We start from the raw sequence: 9435 nt of genomic DNA, 5'->3' as shown, positions 1-9435 counted from the left end.
CGAGCAAGGAACGACCGTGCAACCCTACACGGTCATGCCCCAGGAACCGAGCCCAAAGCTCACACGGTCGTGCCAATTGGCACGGCCGTGCAGTGCGGCCAGAGACAAGAAAAGGCACGATCGTGCCGCCGCAGCCGCGCCCTAGCCTATAAAAGGGGTTTAACCCTTTTCCTCAAGGGGGGGGGGGGCCGGGAAGCGAGCCATTAGGGAGAGAATCAACTTGGTGTCGTTCCACGCTGTCCAGGACCTCCGTCCAGCAATCCTTCATCACCACATCAACTCCATAATCAAAGGATTGGATCCGAAGATCACTCGTCGTCGTTGGAGAAGTGTCTTTTCTCTTTCTCTCTTTTTGTTTGAGAATTGTATGCTTAACATTATGTCTTCGGGGTTTTCTCCGACGTCTATGGAGTAGATTCCTTGTTCTAGGATGAGGGAGTAGTTGTGGATTGGTTGATGTAAGACTCATACTTTTGCCTCTATTTCATTGGATGATTTCGCTTGTTTTGTTTCGATTACTCGATCTCTATATCGTGTTAATTGATTGTGTAGGAATTACCTATCTTGTAGAGAGAATATCCTAGATCGTACACCCGAGGGGCCCTAGTGACAGGGGTAACCCGTTCACAGACATCTAGAGTACTTCCTTGAAAGAAGAGACAACTCCTCCACAATGAAGTAAGAGACCAAACTAAGCTCCTTATCTCTATCTTTAGTGACACCAATTAGATTAGTGCTCTTGTGATCTATCGAGGCGCCCTAGTGACAGGGGTTAACCGTAACAAGATTTCATAGGAATCTTCTTTATTTGGTACCTAAGGATAAATACTTCAGCTTCCGACGAATGCATGTTGATGGCCAATGAGTAAAGGATAGAATGTGATACATCAATACCACCACAATGAAACCGAACTTCTAGGACTCTTCATAAACCAAGTCTATTACTTCTTCTTTTCTAGTTCTCATTTTCGTTTCCAAACCCCTTTTCTTTAGATAACTTACAATCATCGATAGTTTAGCTAATCCTAAGTGAATCGCTAGTTCTTATAACCAGTGCACGTGGGATCGATAATCTTTATTACTGACGACAAATTCGTGCACTTGCGAAATCGTAACAGATGTTCGCCTTTGAGTTGTTGGATGCAGACTTGGACATTTTCTTCATGTCACGTTTGGTGAAGTTTCTTTTGCATCTAGTGAACATCTTTCTTACCATGTTCACTAGTTTCTCTTCTTCGTCTGACCGAGTCAAACTCAATTTTTGCCTCTGAATTAGCTCCCTTCAAACTACCTGCAAGAAATGAAATTCCTTTCTTGACCTTTATGGCATTAGTTTGTTCGTGCAGCTCTAATTCACAAAATAATTCATCTAGTTTTAATTTTTAAAGGTTCCTCCAAATTTTATAGACATCTACGATCGATGCCCATAGTGAGTTTAGAGGGAACGAGTTTAGAGCATATTTGATAATGTCGCGATTCTCGAGTTAATGTCCGATCATTTGCAGGCCATTGAGGATATCCTTGATCCTCGTGTGTAATTGGCTTGCAATTTCTCCGTCCTACATTTTAATGTTACATAAGGAATTTAGATGTAGGTCTCATTTAGTTACCTTGGCATCGTCAATTCTTTTGTGTAACTCGATGAGCTTGTCCCATAGCACCTTTGCGTTCTCATGTGAACTGACACAGTTGAGTTCTTCTTTCGTGAGTCTACACTGGATCATGTTTAATGCTTTTGAGTCGATATGGGCTTTCTTGTTATCTTTTGGACTCTGTCTTTTTGGATTGAGTGGTATTTTGTTGCTTCATCTATAGGCACCTGGTACCCTCGTCGGATGGTGAACCATTGTTCGATGTCCATCTTCAAGTAAACCTCTATTCTCTTCTTCCAATATGGAAAGTTGTTTTCATTGAAGAGAGGAAGGCGAGTGGTGCTGAATCCCTCAAGTTAGGCCATTGATTACTGAAATAGAAAACTAGAAAGAGTTACCAAGACTTGGTCTTGGATTAATAGTGCTTGAAAAAAAATGTCGACGACTCAAGTGGTGTTGCACCAACTTCGAGTAAAAATTGAATGAGAAATAATTATCTAAAGAGGTAAATTTTACTAATTCAAATAAGATACAAAAAGTTGAAATCCATAAAGAGAAATAGTTCCCCCGGCTTGATTGGTGATTGCACCAATTTAGAGCAAAACCTTGCTCTCATACCACTATTAGATCAAGAAGCACGTGAGAGGAGGGTGAATCACATGATTTTTTAAAAACTATTTTTTTCGATTTTGAAATCAAAGTATGCGTAACGGAAGATTTAAACACACAAACAAAAAAAGTGAAAACGCGACTCGATCGATTTTACTTGGTTCGGAGCCTTCGGTGACTCATACTCCAAGACCTAGGTCCCCCGGACCTATCGATGGGTAATTCACTAAATACCTCTGCTGAAACCGTTGGAAGAGGGAATCGAGTACAAAAAGAATAGGAACAAGTGTAACACGCTACATTTTTCCTTTTGCAAAAAGTATGTACAATATTTAACTTTATTACCCAACACTTTCGAAGATAATCTGCTTAGGCTCGGTGTCAGGTGGCTCCTCAGTAGTAGTCAGATGTAGTAACGTCATAGCGAAGCAATAGTAGGAAGCCGGAGCAGTCAGAACTTTAAACGGACGCGTAGAAGCTCGTAGAAGAGTTGGTGAAGAATTCTTGATCAAGCAACACTTTTATAAGGTGTGAAAGACGCCTTCTATAGGGCTGAAGGTGTCTTCCATAGATAAAAGTTTATCTCAAAAAGTGTTGATCCTTATCGCTGATGAAGTCAAATTTTATCCGATGGAAGGCGTCTTCCATAGCACCAAAGACGTCTTCCATAAATAGTACTAAAGGTGCCTCGAGTACTATTCACCCGAGGTAATTTTTTCTCCTTTTACCCTATAAAATGTGTTAGTCCAATTTAACAAATAATAACCTACAAAATAAATTAGCACAATAATGATATGATTAATTTATGACTTAGACCCTGTCCTCCAGACCAGGATCCAGTCAGGATTTCAATTTAGGTTTCTGACATGGATCTAAATTGGACCGACACCTACTGTCCCCTCAACTAGATTGCGTCATCACTTAGTCACTCTTCTCCAGTGACTTACCTTCACTTACCGAGTGTCGAGTTACTTTCTCGACGTCCAATCTGACCCACCATGTCTTCCTACAGAAATTGCACATCCAGCTTCGCTAATCGGGAATCGAACATTCCGATCTCCTGCCAGAATCGTACACTTGGATTTCCTCTTGCCATAATCCCATATTTAGACTTCGCCAATCAAGAATCGCACATCCCGACTGGACTTCCTGCCTAGTGTGAGGTCCTCTTGACCCGTCAAGTTAGTCATCCCTGCGCACTCGATAACAAGGTTAGATCGACAACAAATCTAATTTTAATTCATTTGTTATTCATCAAAACTCAGGTTTGATCATTGGTGTCAAATGTACCAACAGTTCAGTCAATAGATAGAGAGATTAGTCGACCTAACTGATCAATTAACTAAACAATTTTTCAACCAATTGAACGATGTCTATAAAATAAGGCATCGAGGTCCTAGCCCAATACAACTTTCTTCTCTGATCCATTATGCTTTTGCTGTTTCTATTTGTGCAAGTGCCAATACTTCTGGTCCGAGAAGCTCTCCAACAATCTCGTTTAATTCTTATTAGTGTTGTTGGTAATCTATTTTTATACTTGCACTTATTCGTTGGAGATAGTAGGATTGTTACTATCATCTTTCATACTTGTACGAATTGAATTTTTTGGAAGAACTATATTAGAATTGTCCACAAAAAATGATCAAGGATTGCGGGCCTTGGAATAGTAGTCACTAAACTATGAACAAAGTAAACTGATTGTGTCTCTAAGTTTTTGTCTCCTTTTTATTCCGCTGTAAACTATACTTTGATTTGATTTTACTAATATGAAAAAGAAAAAATTTTTAAAAGAATAAGATTCACCCACTCTCTCGTCTTTCACAATACAACATGTGCAACTCAATCAGTCATATCGTACTATGTAAAAAAATATTATTATTATCTAATATACAATTAATAAAACTGGAAAAATATTATTATTATCTAATATACAATTAATAAAGCTAGTGTGTAATGAAATGTGAGCTGTAATAAAGCTTATATTCTTACGTCTAAGACTTTTGTAGGCCCCTGTGAGGTCGGCTAGAGGGGAGGGGTGAATAGCCCTGCCAATCGGATTAACACTTTCTTTTGTTTTCTTTCTTAGCAAAGATAAACACAAGTTAGTTGAATAGGAAATAATTAAACATAAGATAAAATAAAGAAGAGATACACAACTTTTACTTGGTTACAACCGGGAAGATTGTTAAACTATAGCAAATATCAGCTCACTAGAAGTTCTCATTTGATGAAGGCGAAGTATCCTATTACAGACGATGACAACATAGAATTACAAAGAAGAATGAAAGAATTGAAAGTACAGAGTTTGTAAACTAGTGTTGTATGGAATGAAGAGGACTAGGGCTCCACTATGGCACCTTATCTGCTTTGCAACGGCTTCACAACGGCTTCATGATAAGTCTCTTATCCATGCTCGAGCACTTGAATCGGTCCAAGAGCTTGGAATGTTGTTGATGTGGACCCAAAGTCTATCCCCATTGCAATGTATCTGAAAGGGCGCCTCTGCTAGCCCAAGCTGGTTCAGGCACCTACTGTCCGGGCACCTGGAGAAGTCAACTTTGTGTTGACTTATCCAACTGCTGCTCTGGTCGCTTGGCTGAATCTCTAGCCATCCAGAGTTGAGCTCACTCAAACAGCCAAATCCAATTCTATCATTTTCCTCAAGTAGACTTCCTTCTCGACTTCTCATCTCTCGGAAGCATCACATGCATTTTTCTTGTTCACCGGTATACTCTTCTGAGGCCCTTTGTCCCTCGGATACACCGAGTCTGTCAACTGGCTTCTTGGCCCATCCTTCTCGTTCATTGCGTCTTCCACTCGACTTCCTGTATTCCTAAGTTCCTGTACTTAGACACAAGGTATCAAATACATAGTGTCTAACTTAACCTGGTTGATTACATCAAAACCAATCTGGAGTACTTACAATAACTTTTGCTCGAGCATCGACAAAAGTGTTTTTTTTTTTTGTGTATTTCAAAATACCTCCCAACAAGTGAGAGATCTCTATAAAATATCTTTCTGCCTACATAATTTTTTTTATAAAATAAAATAAGTTTATTAATAATTTAAAAATTATTATATAAATTTATTGTAAACACACCAAGTCTATTGCACACTCCGCAATAGATCGTGATCGAGCCGTATGCTTTGTGGATATGATGCTGTTATTTTTCTTTAGCCCAATTGTTCTTCCATGCATCCCAAATCTCATCTAGTATATGGGATGATCTTGTTCCCTTCCTTCTCCATTTGTATAACAAGTCTTTGTATAATTTTTTACAGCAATTATTTCATGTTAATTTCTTTAAATATTCCTACCTTGTGTTCTTGCTCCCAAATATATTTTGTCTTCAATAATATCAAGAAAATTAGTATAAAAGGAATTTTTATTTTATAATATCAATAATATTCAAATTACTTAAAAAAATTCTCAATAATAAAAATCTTTTAAATCTTAATGTACATGCCTCCATAGAACCAAAAGCGCGTTAACCGTCTTTAATTTTTTTTGGTTATATAAGTGATACACTATAACCATCAGAAGTAAAATTGCATGAAAAAAAATTATTATTTGAAATAATAAATAAACAATTAGTAGAATTTGCACCATCTAGATTATATATGAAAAAATTGAAGGTCTATAATTTACACCATGACTTCCCACCCCTCCACAGCAGGACTGATTTCCCATATTCATAAGATAGTATTTATTGCTTTCCTAAACGATGCCTTCATCATTTACTTGTTCAATCAGTACAAGTGAAAACCCAAGGACAGGTACAAAAACTTTTCATGAATGAACTCTCTGTGTCACTTTGTCAAAGTTCTAGAAAGCTACTGCTCAGTTCAACTCATTTCCACATACGCTTTTCATAATCATGATCACATAATGCTTAACACCTTAATTCGTTTCAGCACGAGCATTCATTAAGTCAAAGTTTATTATAGTACATCAAATTACAATGGGATCGTAATGAAGAGTGATCAAGAATTGTCCTTAAAGAATGTACCAATAGTTTGTATCATCTAACACTTTTCTTAGACTTTTGGGACTAAAGGTTATTTGGCTTGGAAGCATTCCTTCCTTTGTTTGGAAGCATTCTACCTAACATCCTTAAGCACAAGACAAGAAGCGATCTTGATTGTGATCCACCAATAGAATAAACAAATTAGATTTTATATGAACACTATAATTGTTTGTCAGTAAATTCAAATAAGCAATTAATTTATTTCTTTACAGTATGAAGTTAAAGTTAGCTTCTTCTTCACTTTCAGAGAAGCTAAACATCCACCAGCGCTCATGGCCGTTTGGCCGCCCGACCACCCACAATTGCTCAGCCCGAGTTGCTTGACCCCCCCCCCCCGCCGGCCAAGGCTACCCAGCCGCCCATGCCTGCTCGACCGACCACGCCTTCCTGGCCACACAGCCAAGGCTTAGCTCGTAGTAAGCCAAGGGTGAGAGTGCTTTGATAACAATTTAATAGTATCCTTGGAACCGTCAAAAATGTTCCTGAGCCAAAGAAAGGCTGGGCAATTGTGGGTCCAAAAGTGTGTTTTTCTAACCGATACCGTCGCTAAAACAAGTTCTCGACGACTGTGAGCTCAGCCCAGGGTTTGAGTGTTTTGGCAACGGAATTAATTGTAGACAGATCCAGGGTTTGATTGTTTTAGTGATGAAATTAATTGTCGTTAATTACTAAATCAGAGACGATTAGTTCCAATTATTCTTGCACAATCAAAGGATCCTAAGCAAAGCTCTTGTCAACATAAACAAGAAAACTAGAGTTACTTGGCTGTCACAACACTAAGATTCTTCCATTTAAAACACTTGAAGCCTTGTTAGAACAGGACCATGAAGATCCTCTGCATTTTGTAAATCCGACTTACTTATTAATCAAAACCCAACAAAACTTAAAGTCTTTTAATTTCTAAATTTGAAAAACTAAAAATAATAAGAGAAAATCCTACTTAAAAATTGGGAAAGCCACCGGATCTATTATAAATTAAACATTATTAATTCTGACGTCACTATCAAGGCACAAGAATTATGCTATATCAATTAGGAAAGTTAAGAATGTAAAATACATATTAATCAATTATTAACTCTTGGTGCTATATGATGATCTGAATTTAGACATAAAGGTCATGCTTTCATTATAAATAAAGGAGCAGAACAAAAGAGAGAATAATCTAGAATGATATTTGATTATAAACGTCTCAATGATAATTATTATGAAGACAAGTATAAGATATCAGATAAAAATCAACTTCTAAATAAAATCCAAAACTCAAAAATATATTCCAAATTTGATATGAAATCAGAGTTTTAACAAGTTAAAATGCATTCAGAATCTACAGAATGGATTGCATTGTTTTCTTAATGTCATTTTGAATGGTTAGTAATGTCATTTGGACTAAAGTTAGGTAGCTTCTCAAATCTTGAAAGATAGATGATATATTCAGAAGAATATCTTCTTTTACTTGTATCTATATAGATGATGTCATAGTATTCTCCAAAACAAAGGAAGAATACTATATACATCTACATATTATTTAAACTTATTTGATAAACATGAGCTAATAGTTTCTAGAAAGAAAATGAAACTAGCTACCAAACATATATATTTTCTTAGAACATAGCTTGGACAAGGAAAAATATCTCTTCAGGCTCCTATTTCTACCAAGATACTTGAGTTTCTTGATAAAATGAAAGATCTTTTAATTAGATCTTTTCTTGGACTTTTAAAATATACAAGACCATATCTAGAGATACTTTAACTACTAGATAAAGATACTTTAACCAACAGGATTAACTCTGGTAAAACATCTTCTAGTACTTATTTTATCCTTGTATCCTAACTATTTAGTTATAAAAACAGATAGCTGTGAATCAGGCTAGAGTGGAGCTTTATTTAGAAATTTTTTTAAATATGATCCTAGGATGTTTGAATCCTTATATCGTTATGCATCTGGAAAATGCAAAGAAAAAGGACATCTTATGTCCTTATATTATGAAATTTTAGCTTTTATTTACTATCTTCAACTTTTTTGTTATTTATTTGTAGCAAAGTAGAAATCACAATAAGAACTGCTTATGAAGCTATAGTTAAGTATAGTAGGCAAACAAATGAACCAGAAAAGGATTAAGTTCTAAACTATGGATTAAGTTTATTGATACAATTATCAATAGAGGATTAAAATATATAAAAGGAACCAATAATTTCTAGCTAATACATTATCCCTACTTTTGCATTGAGATTATATGTTTCATATACAGAAATACTTATACTTAGACAAAAATAGACCGGCAAAAGAAAGTAATAACTTATGGCTACAAAACCATGAAGTTTGGAACCAGGAATTTCAACAGTTTGTCACCTGCAAAGAAGATACATTCTAATTTGATCTGAGATCAATGCTGGATCACATCGTTTAGTGGATTATAGATAATATTTAGAATATTCCTATAGCACTAGTAATTTTCAATCACAAGATTTTCATTATATATATATATATATATATACAATAAATGAGATTAAAATTGAATTTTTAATTATATCAGAGATAATAGGGATTTAAAACTATTAAAATTAGTTTAATTGAATTTTTTTAATAAAATAATTGATAATTAATATGTAAATAAATTTATAAGAATATATTAGAATTTTTATGGATTTTTCATAATTTAAATGAAATTTTTAGATATTATGATGGAGATAAATCAGTTAACGCTTAATTAGAAAAGTCTAGATTTCTAAGTCTAAGTTTTGAATTAAAACCTAAGCTTTGACATCACCGCCCCTCTTTCCCCACGCTCAATTACGTGCCTCACCGTCGACGTCGTGTGCCACTGCCGCCACCACCACCGTCCCTCCCTTGTGACCTCCCTATAGCCACCTCCTTCGTTGTGCCCCTTCCTCCCCGTGTGCTGTTTTGCCACGCGACCGAGCCATCATCGCCCTATGTCATGAGAAGTTGACACCGGCATCATTTCTCCCACTCCTATTTCCTTCACTCCTCCTCTCGACGAGAGATCGAAGAGCTATCGAGGCATCAACGTCGGTGCCACCTCGCTGCCTCGCAACCTGGTGGCAGCGTGCACACCTCTATTGCACGCCCTTAACGCCACTGCTGCTCGCCGGACACCGGCCTTCATCATCCAGCTGTGTGACGTCACCACTACCACTATGTGAAAAACGACTTTTTACTTCGCCACAATTTACTTCGGCAATTT

The sequence above is a fragment of the Zingiber officinale genome, chromosome 7A (genome assembly GCF_018446385.1).
Source record: "Zingiber officinale cultivar Zhangliang chromosome 7A, Zo_v1.1, whole genome shotgun sequence".
NCBI classification, from domain to species: Eukaryota; Viridiplantae; Streptophyta; class Magnoliopsida; order Zingiberales; family Zingiberaceae; genus Zingiber; species Zingiber officinale.
This window is presented reverse-complemented; position numbering follows the sequence as displayed.